This window comes from Triticum aestivum, chromosome 7B (assembly GCF_018294505.1).
Source record: "Triticum aestivum cultivar Chinese Spring chromosome 7B, IWGSC CS RefSeq v2.1, whole genome shotgun sequence".
Lineage (NCBI taxonomy): Eukaryota > Viridiplantae > Streptophyta > Magnoliopsida > Poales > Poaceae > Triticum > Triticum aestivum.
Genome location: NC_057813.1, coordinates 132,114,369 through 132,129,667, shown reverse-complemented (window position 1 = coordinate 132,129,667; position 15,299 = coordinate 132,114,369). Strand labels below are relative to the sequence as shown.

General features: G+C 42.4%; 1 long non-coding RNA gene across 6 annotated transcripts; it reads left to right on the top strand.

Moving 5' to 3' along the window:
• The first annotated feature begins 837 nt into the window (after positions 1 to 837).
• On the top strand, positions 838 to 5,609 carry LOC123156899 (uncharacterized). Of its 6 annotated transcripts, none has more exons than XR_006478496.1 (4): positions 838 to 1,446; positions 1,532 to 1,575; positions 1,844 to 2,750; positions 4,045 to 5,609. It is a non-coding gene; the product is annotated as an uncharacterized lncRNA (long non-coding RNA). The 6 variants fall into 6 exon arrangements; XR_006478498.1 differs by having other exon boundaries at positions 1,532 to 1,918; positions 2,006 to 2,750; XR_006478495.1 differs by having other exon boundaries at positions 1,532 to 2,283; positions 2,510 to 2,750.
• Positions 5,610 to 15,299: the final 9,690 nt, after the last annotated feature.

Here is a 15,299-nt window from a genome sequence, read left to right as displayed (position 1 = left end):
TCGAAATTTGCATATGAGGACTTACCGGAATTGTTATATGTTGTTCCCGGCCTCATTTAAACTTGCTTTGATGTGGTGTTTTTGTTTGCATCATCTCTTGCCATGAGTAGCTCCATGTAGCTTTGTCATGCATCATGCTTCTTGTGCATAATGTCTTGTCTATGTGTGGTGTGTTTACCATGTTGTGTGCTTCTCTCGATAGTTTCCGTTTCGTTGCGATCGTGAGGATTCGTTCGTCTACGCTTGGTTCGTCTTCGTGGCTTCATCTTCTTCATGGACGCGTTCTTCTTCCTTGTGGGATTTCAGTCAAGATGACCGTCACCTTGGATCTCATTACTATCATTGCTATGCTAGTTGCTTCGTTCTATCGCTATGCTGCGCTACCTATCATTTGCTCTTCAAGCCTCCCAAATTGCCATGTCAGCCTCTAACCTTTTTCACCCTTCCTAGCAAACCGTTGATTGGCTATGTTACCGCTTTGCTCAGCCCCTCTTATATCGTTGTTAGTTGCAGGTGAAGTTGAAGATTGCCCCATGATGGACAGGATTATGGTGGGATATCACAATATCTCTCATATTATTAATGCATCTATATTTAAACCTATAAGGATGCTAGCCAACTTGCTTTCATGGAGCTCCCCTAATTTTGTTCACTTCTGGCCGTTAGATCATCCATTTGGCGCGTTTGGGCCGTCTGATCTTCACCCCGCGGTTAAAACCAATTTCACCTCGTGGTCGTTTTGGCTGGCGAATGACGGGTGGGCTCGTCTCACGCGCTCGTTGACTGGGTGAGGTGTGCCCATGTCCGCGAGGGATTTCAGCAATCCCCTCCCCCTGTGCACCGCGCTCGACCCGCAGAACATCCAAACGGTCAAACCCTAGCCGCCAACCCTTCTGGTCCCGAGCCCGCGCCTCCTGAGCCTCCACTCTCGCTCTCTCTCCTCTCCCACTCCGTCGCCTTCCCTCTCCCCGCTCGTCGCCTCCATCCTCCCGTCGACGCCCTTTCCTCCCGCTTCCCCACCGTTGCCCTGACGCCTCCACCAGCTACCAGCTTCCACAGATCCAGTCCGAGGCAGGGAAGGACCTCATCGTCGCTCCGTTGCTTAGGCCCCATGGCGGCGCTCGGGTCGGGCCGGGGTTGTGCAGAAGGTCGCCGCCTGCGGGCGAAAGCAGTGGAGTTGCCGTGGAGGGAGGCTCGCCGGCCTGAGCAGTAGGAACAACGAGGTCGTGCAGCGGTGAATGGGGGCGAGGTCGACCGTGGATGGAGGCTCGCCGGCCGGAGTAGCAGGACCAGCGAGGTCGAGATAGTTCAGGTTTGCCTCTAATCTTCTCCCCCTATCCCTTTACCCTCTCTCTTATTTCCACCTTTGTCTTGTGGATGAGGGCATCCGTGCACTACGAGGAGTGGATCACTCCGCCCTCAGCTTTGCTGTCCCAAACGCAGCAGGTTCGTTCTCTACACCCACTCCCAACGCCTCTCCCTTGCTGTTGTTTTTGTGTCTCATTGGTTTCTCTGATGCTCTTTGATGTAGAGCTCAAGTTCTAGGATAAGGACAAAATCAGGCAGTCGATTAAGGTGAGGTTTCCCATGGATTATATAGATTTCTCTATTGGTCTATTTTACTAGGATTTTTGAGTGATAGTGCCTGTAATGGAAGTTTTAGAAACAAAATCATGCTTGGACTAAGTACCTCGGCACATATTAGCGAGTCTATTTGGTTGGCTCAGTATTGATGAAGAACACTTTTCCATGGCTCGTGAACATGTTGGTCCTCCTATTTTGATTTGTCCAGGTTTTTGAAAGAAAAGAAAAGGAAATAACATACACACTCTGAATTGTGCAGGTTTTCAAAAGAAAAGAAAGGAAATAAGATGTAGTAAATTTTGGTGAAGAACAATTTTCCATGGCTCGTGAACATGTTGGTCCTCCTATTTTGTTTTTTCATGATTTGTGGTCCATGCATGCTTTTGATATTCAATCACTTTATTTGTTCACATCCTACTAGATGTTGAGCAGTCTACAATCAAAGCACCACTCGAGTTTCATAAATAGTACAAAGATGAGGCTGGAGGATGGATCTGAAGCATAGTTTTAAATAGCCGGCTATAGCCCCGCTATAGCCTTGCTATAGCCTTTTCAGCAGGGTGCCACTAAATGGTTTCATGTACAAATAGTCCGCTATAGCCTGCTATAGCCCGCTATAGCTGATTTTGAGGTCCGCTGCTATTTGGCATAGCCCGCTATTTAAAATATTGATCTGAAGTGTGAAGGCATGTCACTTCCGTGAGTTCTCTATCTTTACTCCCACATGACGGTTCTTTTAATTGTCATTCTAATTTCAAAATTAGTGTTCTATCTACCACTGGGACCTTGCCTTATTTTTAATGTTTACTTAACACATTAAAATTCCTGCATGTTAGTATTTGAGATATTCCATGGGTGCTGGGTGCTACTGCTTCTGATTACATGCGATTCCATTTGGTTTCACTTTGATTATGTTTTTGTACAGATCTTTTGCAGGTTGGGCTGTTGGTGAATCTTGATGCTATGTTTATAGTCTGCTTTTAAACCCCACCCTGTACTACACACCAGATATGGAGCCATTGTTTATATTTGGTCTCATTTTATTTCAATTACGACTAGATATCAAGTTTATAGCATGTGAACTCTAAAGCCTCAAGACTCAAGTGGCTCTAATGCTTACCCAACATTCAGAATAGAGAGATCAACCCTGAAGCATCAGTGCATTGGTATGAAAAATAAATGGTTCAGAATCTAATGCTTACCCAATATTCTTGTACATAGTGGGCTGGAATTATTGATCCTGCTGTCAGTTTTTTACTATGTGATGCATGTTCTTTTGAAGTTTCCATCTTGCCCCAATAATGATTTGGATGATGTTCTTTTGCATACACTCTGTGTCATTAAGATCTATTTTATTTAAGTGTGAATTTTTTCATGAGCTGCATATCTTGCTTGCTATTACTGTACTTTTGTGACTGTAGTGCATTGTGCATGTTTTTAGACTTTACCTTGCAAGCTAATTGGAAAAAAGAGAGAAGGTAATGGGCGAATGAGCTGCTGAAAAATACAGCCTATTTTCATGCCTGATTAGTTAAGCAAAGCGAGTATATAACTAAAAAATGAGAACTTCTTAAATAGAATGAGGGTTTTATGTGGATAATTCGCATCATTAGAAAGATGCAACTCAGAATTTAATGTATGATCTTCACATTTTTTTCTTTTGACTTCTGTAGTAGTTTCAAGCCTCTAAAAGGAAATGTGGAAACTTTTAATAAATTATACTCCCTCCGTCCGAAAATACTTGTCATCAAAATGGATAAAAAGAGATGTATCTAGAACTAAAATACATCTAGACACATCCCCTTTTATCCATATTGATGACAAGTATTTCCGGACGGAGGGAGTATAATAAAATTTCTAATAGAGGAGATGCTGGAAGTGGTGCTCTTATAACTTCTTAAGTTTATTACAGAAGTACATACATTCATTAGAGAATATATGTAGTCATTTCCTCTATAGAAAAGGATTGCCATTCGATTGCTTGAGAGAACTGATGATCATCCTGTGCAAATTTCGTCATATCTATGTATCTTTGTCATGTTCCCCTTGGTTCGATGATATACGTTGCCTATGAATGTACGCATATTGTCATGTTCCCCCTATCCCTGCAGTACCGAACAATGCTGCCAAACTGATGTTCCTTTGCTCCATGTTACACACTGCCATTTGTTTTGTCGAGCTTACTAACTGATTTGTTTTTACATTCTCATGAATGTGCTTTAGACCTGATATACACATGCCTCTTCTCTGTTTTGGTGGCCCTTTGCCAGTATCTTCATTCTCTGATTTTACTCATGTTTTCCTATATAAAACATGGAAGATTGTGGATCTTACCATGGATGAACTCGAAAAATTAGGAATTTCAGTGAACTAGCTAAAGAATCAGCACATAGATTTGCTTTATTAGAAATTGAAGATGCTACTGATAAAAACTGAGGGGTTTTGCATATTATATTACAGAAAACTGGTGGATGGGAGATTACAGTATATTATACTACAGAAAACTGGTGGATGGGAGATCACAGTCAAGCTACTCACATATGACTCCTATCAGTGCATCCGAGAATTCTCAAATGAAGTTTGCTTCTGTTTTGGCCTGACTTACATTTCTACTGTAAGTGTAGCTCTATGGCAGTACATACTTTTTTCACTTTTGAAGAGAAAAACTCAGTATGTTTACTTGTTTCTTCTCTTAGTATGGCTTGGTAAATCGAGGACCTGTTGTGGTCTTGTGGAACAAGAACCTAATATTGTTGTTTTTATGTTGGAACAAATGTTTTCTCGCTGACTTTAACATGATTTAGCTTTGCTTGCAAGAGACTTTAAAATGATTAGATAGTTATCGTCTTGTCGCTTTTGATTATATTTGTTCTGGTAACGGTTGAATTTACATATTCGCACCACTTTGTTGTACTTAAAAAAGTTCAGCCCTCAGACTGGAAGAACTACATCCTATTAATACATTCATACGTTTTCTGCTATTTAATCATGTTATTGACATACTGGATTTAACACTGATGCTAATACTCACAAGGTCATATTTATTACCAATATACAGATCTGGCTTGTCATTTTGAAGTATGTAAGTAGGATTGTATAAATGCACACATCAACATCTCTATCAATCAGGTTCGCTAACTGTTAGTTTCGTGTTTATCCATTTTTCTTTGGGTCGCAGCACAGTATCATCCGGTTGGTTGTTTTTGTCGCCCATTCTGTAAATTCATCTTAGCAATAAAGCATTGACAAGTGTGTTCATTGCTCTCCTTGTCAAACAAAATATCAACATCTGGTTCTTTAATCTGCTTTTAATCCTTATCGGTCTACTACAATGGAACCGATTCCTCACCCAATCTGAACTGTATGTCCAACAACTCCTTTATTGTTTTGCCTCTTCTCTTTTATTCTCCATAAATTTACAGCTTCCGTGTTTAGATGTTTCCATGCATATTTTCTAAAATTTGTTTTATCGCTCGAATCAAATTTACTTATACTGTGCTCAACTTTAGCTCATGAACTGCATGGCAAAAGCTAATTCTGATTGGTCTTCTGCCACTTTTTGTTTTATGGCTTTCTACGCAACTGAAGGCATGCTTCTAGATTATGAGAGTATGTAGATAGCATGTATGGTTTTTCATTGTCTTGCACAGGTAGAGATGCATCACACGATCCTTTGACATTATGGGTATTGCAGAGTCCTTTCTTACAAAGGCAGGAGCTGTACCATTCGACTTAAAGGGCGAAGAGTTCATGCAAGGGGATGGTCTCTAGGATATATACACAAAAGATGAAATTTCCTTTTGTATAGAACCAAATTATATCATGTAATTGACCATTATTTCTAAGTGCTTCTCCTATACAAAATGTTCATCATGTATTAAGTACCCCCTTCATCCCACAATTAAAACCATTTTGCAAGTTAACATAGCTTTCAAAAATGTCTTATATTATGGGACGGAGGGAGTACATTTTATTGTGTCACGTATGTTTACCTCTCTTTTTAAATTCAAGTTTACAACTATTCAGACCTTCTAATTGCTTGCTCAACTATTTGGACCCACTAATCGAATTTTATTAGGTATGTGCATGTGTGTACTGAAATTTGGTGAATCCTCAAAGAATAACCAAACCTTCATTCATATCTCATCATATGCCATCTTAAATGCAAAGTGTAAGCTACTTCAATCCCATGTTTGAAAATGTGATTGATTACAAATTATGCACGCTCGGGTGTATATTGGTAAAGAGAAATCCTTATTAGTTTTGTTAAAAGGGGTAGCATTGGTATTTTAAGTAGTTGCTCATACCTAAAGTTATTAACAAATGAAAGAATTTTCAATGCATTCATGGTTTTAAATGGGCCTCTGCGCCATTTGGTGCAATTGCTGGCACAACATATATCCATGGAAGTGCGGCTGAAAAAAAAACTAAGATCGAATTGCAAACTACAGCCTATACATCAACAACCATTGGAATAACTACATGGTTTATTTGCATACCTATACATCCCTAAATAGAGAGAATTACAACATAGGATCTACGATGCCTAAAAAAAGACATAGGGGAGTAAAAATCCGCAATCCAAAATAGTAGGAAAGGACTCTCACCAGTTGAGTACGTTTCTCTGAAAATGCTTCTCTCGCCCAAGTGAGGAACCCAGGAAGAAAAGGGGATAAATAGGTACGATGGATGCAGTCCATATTGCTTCATATTATTTTCTGGATGATTTTTCATGCAAATGGAAAATAAAAGTTTGATACAAACACTGCTAAAAGATACATCCTTAACTGGTCTATACATCTTATACAAATATGTTTTTTTTCAAACTTGTATTTCTCAGCGTGCTAACTATATTTTCAACTAAAAAAGTACTTCCTTAATTTGTATATACATGTTATACAAATATGACTTTTTTCAACCTCATATTTCTCAGCACGATAAACGTATTTTCAATATAGCATGATTTAACACATGGACTCTCTACTACCAATATCGTATATGTCCTTACAAAATAAAATTATTTTCATCGACAAGATGGCTTTAGCGGGTCTCTGCGCCATTTGGCGCAACGGGTCAACTAGTACTTGGTAAAGGGTAGAAGACTCGGCCTTATGCCTGGTGTTTTGTTCCACTCTTGCCGCCCTAGTTTCCGTCATACCGGTGTTATGTTCCCGGATTTTGCGTTCCTTACGCGGTTGGGTGATTTATGGGACCCCCTTGACAGTTCACTTTGAATAAAACTCCTCCAGCAAGGCCCAACCTTGGTTTTACCATTTGCCTCACCTAGCCCTTTTTCCCTTGGGTTTCCGGAGCCCGAGCGTCATCTTTATTTTAGCCCCCCCTGGGCCAGTGCTCCGTCGAGTGTTGGTCCTAACCGAGCTGCCTGCGGGGCCACCTCGGGGAAACTCGAAGTCTGGTTTTACTCGTAGCTAGTCTCATCCGGTGTTGCCCTGAGAACGAGATATGTGCAGCTCCTATCGGGATTTGTCGGCACATCGGGCGGCTTTGCTGGTCTTGTTTTACCATTGTCGAAATGTCTTGTAAACCGGGATTCCGAGTCTGATCGGGTCTTCCTGGGAGAAGGTATATCCTTCGTTGATTGCGAGAGCTTATCATGGGCTAAGTTGGGACACCCCTGCAGGGTATAAACTTTCGAAAGCTGTGCCCGCGGTTATGGGCAGATGGGAATTTGTTAATGTCCGGTTGTAGATAACTTGACACCAGATCCGAATTAAAACGCATCAACCGTGTGTGTAGCCGTGATGGTCTCTTTTCGGCGGAGTCCGGAAAGTGAACACGGTTTTTGGGTTATGTTTGACGTAAGTAGGAGTTCAGGATCACTTCTTGATCATTGCTAGCTTCACGACCGTTCTGTTTGCTCTCTTCTCGCTCTTATTTGCGTATGTTAGCCACCATATCATGCTTAGTCGCACCTGCAACCTCACCACTTTACCCCTTCCTTTCCCATTAAGCTTTGCTAGTCTTGATACCCATGGTTATGGGATTGCTGAGTCCTCGTGGCTCACAGGTTACTACAACAACAGTTGTAGGTACAGGTTTTGCGATGATCTTGACGCGAGAGCGATGTTTGCTTGTTTTGGAGTTCTTCTTCTGCTTCTTCTTCGATCAGGGGATAGGTTCCAGGTCGGCAACCTGGGCTAGCAGGGTGGATGTCGTTTGAGTTTCGGTTTGTGTTTCATCCGTAGTCGGATGGTGCTCTTATGTAAGATGATGTTGTATTCGTGTGGCATTGTATGCCTCTTGTATGTATCCCCATCTATTATGTAATGTTGATGTAATGATATCCACCTTGCAAAAGCGTTTCAATACGCGGTTCTATCTTTGGTGGGACTTTCGAGTCTCTTTAGGATAGTATCGCATATTGGGCGTGACAAGTTGATATCAGAGCCTCGACCAACCCTAGCAGCCCCCTTGATTGATCGTGTAGTTTGGCCGTTGTCAAGTCTAGAAGAAAACCGTTTTTGGAGTCTAGTTATATCGGGGAGTAGGAATTCTTTTTACTCCGCAGCCCCTTCGTCGCTCTGGTAAGGAATCTTGACGTAGGTGTTTTGAATTACTTCTCTTCCCCTTCAAACTTTCTTTAGGATCACGCGGTTAGTTTTTCGTTCGTTGGTTCTTTTCTCTTTTCATCTGGTGCATTTCTCGTCAAGTTGACTCGACCCTCTTCATCTTTGCAAGTTCAATCCTCAGTTTGCTCTCAACGAAGTTATTTCTCTATCCTCAATTGTTTTTTTCCCACCCGCCCACCCCTTTGTCATCTCGGAGTCGGAGTCTGTAATCGAGTATCCATCCTACTCGTGCGAAGTCTTTGCTTTCTTTCCTCAATTATTTCAACCGGTGTCTTCTCTTCAAGTTATTCATCGTTTCTCTCTTCCAAGTTGCCTTTGTTTTCCCTCCCTCCCACCCTCTTCTTCCCGGAGCCTGAGTCTGTTTCGACCATCAATTTCATTCGTGCAGAGTTTTTCAGTCTTCCCTGAATTATTTCAACCAGTGATTTCTCTTGTGTTTGACATTCTTCATCTCTTTTCTTCTCCGATGGATTCAATTCAAGTTTTTCGGCGTTGATCATATTCCTTCCCTTGGTTAAAGTGTTTTCCCTGCTCGCTCACCTCTCGCCAGTTTATCCTTCTGGAGTGCTCAAGACATCTCAAGAGATTCGTATGTGTTCGAATTAATTCGAGGTTGTCACCTCATTCAAATATTTCAATTGTTCTGGTGCATCATCTACCTGTTTGACAATCCTTTTCAACGGTGTTTTTCTATTTAGTGGGCCCTAACCCACAGGTCTTTTCCCAGGATCTTACCTGACTCTTCTAATTCCCCCGGAGTTATTCTCAAATTCTTTTCAAAGTGTGATGTAAGAATGGATCCCATCAGTCACATGCCTTCTCCAAGATCTCTTTCAAATTCTTTTCATTGTTGGCTCAACCTCTTCGCTTTTCATTCTTCCGGAGTATCTCAGTAATTTTGGTGGTATTTCTCGTTGTCATTTGAAGATCGAAGAAGAGTTCCTCTTAAATAATGTCCGTCCTCTCGAAGATTTGTAGTTCTAGCTTCTTATTATCCTCTCAATTATTCCATTTGTTAGATATTCTTTTCTTACCCATCCAGAGTATGTCAGAAGTTGTTTTCCCGTTTCTTTTCACTGGAGGCCATCATTCCAGTTATCGTTCTCTATTTATCCTGGCGCTTCGTTCAAATGTTCTTTAATCAGCTCGAGTTCTTCCCGTTCTCTTGCATCTAAATCCCCTCTAGCATATTTGTTCTTTTAATTCTTCCCGGTGATTCATTCTCTTTCATCAGTCATTTTCGAATTCTTACGGTGGCTCGTTCAAGATTCTTTTTCCTTGATTATCATTTTAATCCATTCGTTCTTTCGAATCCTATCGGTGGTTCATGAAGACCTTCTACAGTTTGTGATATGTCACTTCTCAATCCTTTTCAAGAAGAATAAGTAATATGCAAAATCCATTGCTTATCATCAATTTAATTTGATGAAGGATAAGCATACAATAAATCTCATTCTTATTTCCTCAAAGTGAATAATCCTTTTCTTCGGAGTTCGTTCTTGATGAATAAATTCTAGTTACAAGTGTTTTCATCTTTTATTTTCCGGAGTTTTAAGCTTCTCGCTTGTTCCGTGACTGTCGGGGATATACCCCGCGGTATGACCCGGCCGGAAGTATGACCCGGTCATACTTGGCGCTTCACCGATGACCCGCCGGAGGACTGGCGACTCACGGGTCTGGCGGCTCACTGGTCAGATGACTCACAGATGACCCCGATGGCGGGTCACATAGAAGACTAGGCCCAAGGCCCAGTAGGCTGGCTCATATTATGGTGGGCCGGCTTAAGACAGAAGGCATGAGGAATATTTCCTTTACGAGGAATCAAGACCCGTACTTATATCCGACTTGTAATAGAGAATAAGTTAGTTCTAATCCTAATAGGACTCTACATGTAAGCCGCCCCTTCAACTTATATAAGGAGGGGCAGGGCTCCCCAAACAAGGAACAAGAAACAATATCTAGGGCTAGACACAAGGAGGAGAGCCGGCTTACGGCGACTCCCTCATGATCATAATGAGACCTAGCCACAAACAGCATGTAGGGTTATTACCGGACGATGTTTCCCGGGGCCCGAAGCTGTCTAAATCCTCGTCTTGTGTGTTGCGTCTCTCGTCCCGATCAACTCCTCTCAAGCTACCATATAGATGCGTTGGCCTCGCGACTAAGTCCTGACACTAAGGACATTTGACGTGTTAATTCCATGATAGTTGGCGCCCACCGTGGGGCCCCACGGTGGTGTTGAGTTTTTGGAGGGATCTCTCCTAGGGATCGAAAGCTCGCGATGTGATCAGATGAAGAAGAGCCGACACGGAACGATAGTGTGAGCCACCGGACAACCATGGGAAAAGCCGGCAAATTTGTTGTTTGGAAATCAGAATTATGGTTAACTTTGGAGATGACAGATGCAAGATTCATCAAAGCCGGAAAGATTTTTAGGATTTTCGTGCATCACCCCGCGCGTCGCTGGTGACCCATCGAATCCGAGGGCACATCGTTCTTTCTATAGTCGAGACCAGATAGGAGCTGTTATACAAGGGGGCAGCCGTTGTCAATGCTACAACTCATATCAAGTCCCGAGGAGATAGTACCAGGAGACATCGTAGTTTGCATCAGACCTTATAATTATGGTATTACCAAAACAAGAGTAACCGACCGGTCAAATCTGGAGCAGATGAGATTCGAACTTGGATAGCCGCGCGCACGCGTTCCGGGTTAGCTACTATGCCACGTAACCTTTTCCTGGTCATGGGTCCGTTCCCTCTGATCGCAAGCCCGCAGCTGTACGTTCATGAGTTGCTACTGCCGGATCAAGTCTCAGGATTTTTTTTGCCGGCAGCGGTATAAATACCTGCGAATACGTGGTTGTGGCGGCACCGAGAACTGCGCTGGCTAGCCCTGTTCGGCGCGCACACGTGCAAGTACAATCCATCAGAACCAGAAGCTTGAAAAAGAATAATCACCGCTGCCGCGATCAGCGACGGCCAAGGATCTGCTACCTGAGGTTGGGCGGTCTCCGATCTGCACAGCCGCACGTGCTAAGACAAAACTTGCAAAAAAGACCATGTGGGGCAGCAGCATGCTGTCAAAAGATGCAGGCCCGGACACTACGTGACGAACAATCAACAATGACCACAAATCCCTTTTTCCTTACGTGATACACAGGGGAATATAATGACAGAGGTATCCATGATAGCCGGGTTAACCGAGCCTTAATTAGGTGCTACTAGCTCACGTGGAGGAGCAAATCCAAAGTCCACTACTAATAGTCCTTCTCACAAGAGTACTACATGACGACCATTAGTATCACGAACATTGGAAAAATAATTATGACGCGCACCAAGCATTATCCTGCATCAGTGTCCGCGTTTATCTGACAAAAATACTAGGTGCTATTTGTCCTGCCTATTTTTTAATACATATTTATCCAAGAACAATTACTTTGTTTGTATATTTTTATATATGCAGGACAATGATTCATCGCTTGCTGTTGGACGGGTGTGCGCAAGCCGCCGCCCGCGCAATTCGATCTACATCAACCCGCCAGAGCCGCGTTGAGCCGCCCTTGCCGCTTTAATCCGTCGGGGTTATATTAAAGTCGCCGGTCTGCCTGGGCCGCTGGAACTATATCGAGTTGCCGGTCCGCTTGAGCAACCTCTGTCGCGATAAACGGATCATCCGTCATCCAAACAAATCAGGTGATATCCGTCCAAATTTGTTTTATTAGCACATGTTGTTTTTGTCAAAGAACAAGTTTATCTTTGACTTGGTCTGCAATATTGTTTATACAGGACAATTATTTATGACAAAAAGTGATATTATACCATGGAGATGGAGGCATGCCAACATCTTTTGGCACAGGTGGTCGTCATTACTCAACGGACTCCCGCACCGGCTTACAACGCCGTGGCCGTCTCTCGCGACCACGCCGGCTTACAACAAGGAGACAACTTGCCCGTCCGCACCGGCTTACAACGCCACGGCCGGTTCATCTGTCTATGTTGCTTCTGATGTTACGGTCGTCTTTACCGTCCGTCTCTCGCGGCCTGGTCTACATCGACACACCGAGCCGCACTTGTGTGGATGAGCCGTTTATTGAGTATGAGCAAGTCACTACTTGGGAAGCCCAGTTTTCTTCCAACAAATTAGAGGAAAATTATCATATATTATCAGCCGCCGTCTACACTGGATGGTTCAATGGGCAGGTGCACAAGTCGCCGCCACTACAGTTTGGTTAACTTCAAACAACCAGTTGGAAGGAACCATTGGCCGAGTTGCTGACACGGCTCATACGGGATCATTTATAACCCGCTGCAGTCACCTCAACCTTCTGTGGATAATCACTGGCCTAACATGTCAGGTGAAATCCATCCAATATATTTTGTATTACATATTATTTTCTTCAAAAGAGCAATTACTTTGGTTTGCAAGTTGTCCCATGCAGGATTCAAACCGGTCTATATCACGGTTAATTATGGAGAATCTCAAGCCAACTCCTCAAGTCGTCTTGAGACTCGGGGGCTACAGTGACATGGATCAGGAACTCCGGATCATTGAAGGGGAGATAACCCGGCCCTGGAGGCTATTGCTTTATTGGTGAATATTTTAAAGCCGTCAGAAAAATTTCCGGTTAAAAATGAAGATTCCGGTTTAAAATATAGCTCAAGAGACATCTCTCTCCCGCAAAGCTTTGAAGCTCTCAAAACCGGTTCAACATCCGGATCAAGGTAAATTTGTCCCTTACAAAGCATTGAGGATCTCAATATCCGGTTTAGGAATTTCCGGTTCAAAAAGAATTAATCTCTCGCAAGTTCGAGATCTCAGACAAATTAATGGTTACCAAAGAGAATTTGCTGCCATGATGCACGGTTCAAGACATGGGTATCCTGCCTTACGGCTTATTTTATTATGGTCACTTGGGGGCTTCCTGCTCATCGGGCATAGCTATCAGTACCCTCTTGATCGGCGCAATGCCAAAACTTTTACGGTCATTTGGGGGCTTCCTGTTCAAACATAGGTCATATTCGAACCAAAGAAAACATAGCTGTCGATACCCTTTTGATTAGCAAAGTGCTGAACCTACTTGGGTGCTTCTTGATTGTATCCGAATCATAGCTCAACCCCTTTGGGAATCGACGTGGATCGTATTTGAACCAGCGTTGTTAAACAACTTTTAAGGTCATTTGGGGGCTTCCTGTTCAAACATAGGTCGTATTCGAACCAAAGAGAACATAGATGTCGATACCCTCTTGATCGGCATTGCCAAAGCCACTTGGGGCTATATGATCGTATTCGAATCTTAGCTTAACCCCTTTGGAATGGTTTACTGATCGTATCCGAATCAGAAGCCTCAAAAAGTTTTATTCTGTCTCTGGTAAAGTTTATTGCAGCCACAATTACTTAACTTGAGACCTTTTTGGGATTATATCTCAAATATATGTAAGTGTTTTATGCTTAACCCGGCTTGACTTTTGACTATAAGTCGCCAGTTCATTACAATCATCATCTATGTGGAAGCATTGGCTTCTAAGGATTGGGTTATCACCCTTACTGCACAGGTCATGTAAGCCGGCAGTACAAATTCAATGTCACAGTGGTTATATGTGAGATATTATGACCCGCCCTGGTTTTGACGCTAAGTCGCCAGGGCATATGTTGTTTAAACTCTCTGCAGGATTTGCAGAAATATGACATATAAATGATTAAGTTCAAGCTCATTACCAAAGTTGATGCTTCAAAATGATTATCCGTTCTGGATTTTTCTCAAAAGGCTATAAGCCGCCGGGTCATAAAAATTCTGGTTTACAATGAAGGCGTATTGAATCGCCATCGGCCAAGAGCCGTCGGGTATTTAAACTCCGGATTTACTTGTCAACATATAAGGTATTTGAAATCTTTAAATAGCCAAACTTGGCTGGATTTTCGTTATGATATTGAATGATTGAGGTTCTCAAACTGGGTTATTCAAATCTTTAATAGCCAACATGGCTGGATTTTCATGATGATATTGAATGATTGAGGTTTTCGTACCGGATTATATTATTGAAATCTTGAATAGCCAACATGGCTGGATTTCTATTGTGATTATCAATAACCAGTGTTATGATTGAGATTTTCAAAGTCGCTTTAGCGCAACGGCTATTATTTTTATCAATGGGCATGGTTTATTTTACAATGGAGGAAATAGTCTCGAGTCGCTGCAGGCTTACGACCCGGCACTTGGGGGCTACATTGTTCAAATCAAGATTACATTGAATATACAAGTCCCATGTCACTGCCAGCATGCACCATGGCACTTGGGGGCTACATTGTTCAAATCGAGATTACATTGAATATACAAGTCCCATGTCACTGCCAGCATGCACCATGACACTTGGGGGCTAATGCAAAGTCATTTTTTGCTCAACTTATTGAAGACCCGACTCATCACATTTTAAATGAGCCGGCCCTTGGGGGCTACCAATTGCTCCTATCGGAAATTCAAGGTACACAAGCCTTAATCCATTATATTGAAAGATCCATTATTCAGTTGGTAGAGTACAAAGCTATTAACCTTGTGGATGTGGGTCCAAGCCCCATGGTGGAGACTATATTATATGATGTTATTATCAATTATATACAAAGTCCCAGCTCAGTATTATCTTACTAAGCCGGCCCTTGGGGGCTACACATTGCTGTTCAAATTTACATAATTATATCTATAAAGTCCCTGCTCATTATTGCATAATGACCCGGCCCTTGGGGGCTACACTGGTTGAAGTTTTTCATGAGCATAAAGCAATTACAAGTCCCAAGTTGCTGCAAGCATGACAACCCGGCACTTGGGGGCTACATGTGTGGAATATTCAGTTTATATGATTGAGATGAATAAACCGGATTTCTTCAAGGTAGCAACATTTATCGGAGCAAGTCTTAAACCATCCCTTTGTTCTGCTCAAGACTTGGGGGCTACAGGTAATATGGATATAAGGGAGAAAAATCTTCAAATTATCAGTTTTGAGCAAATCAGGAGGATCAATTACATAAACCGGTGTCAACAACAATTATGACCCGACATCGTCTGTTTTGTAATCCGACAGTTTTTGGTAATGTTAAACTGGCAAGTTTTACATCTTCAAACCGGCTGAA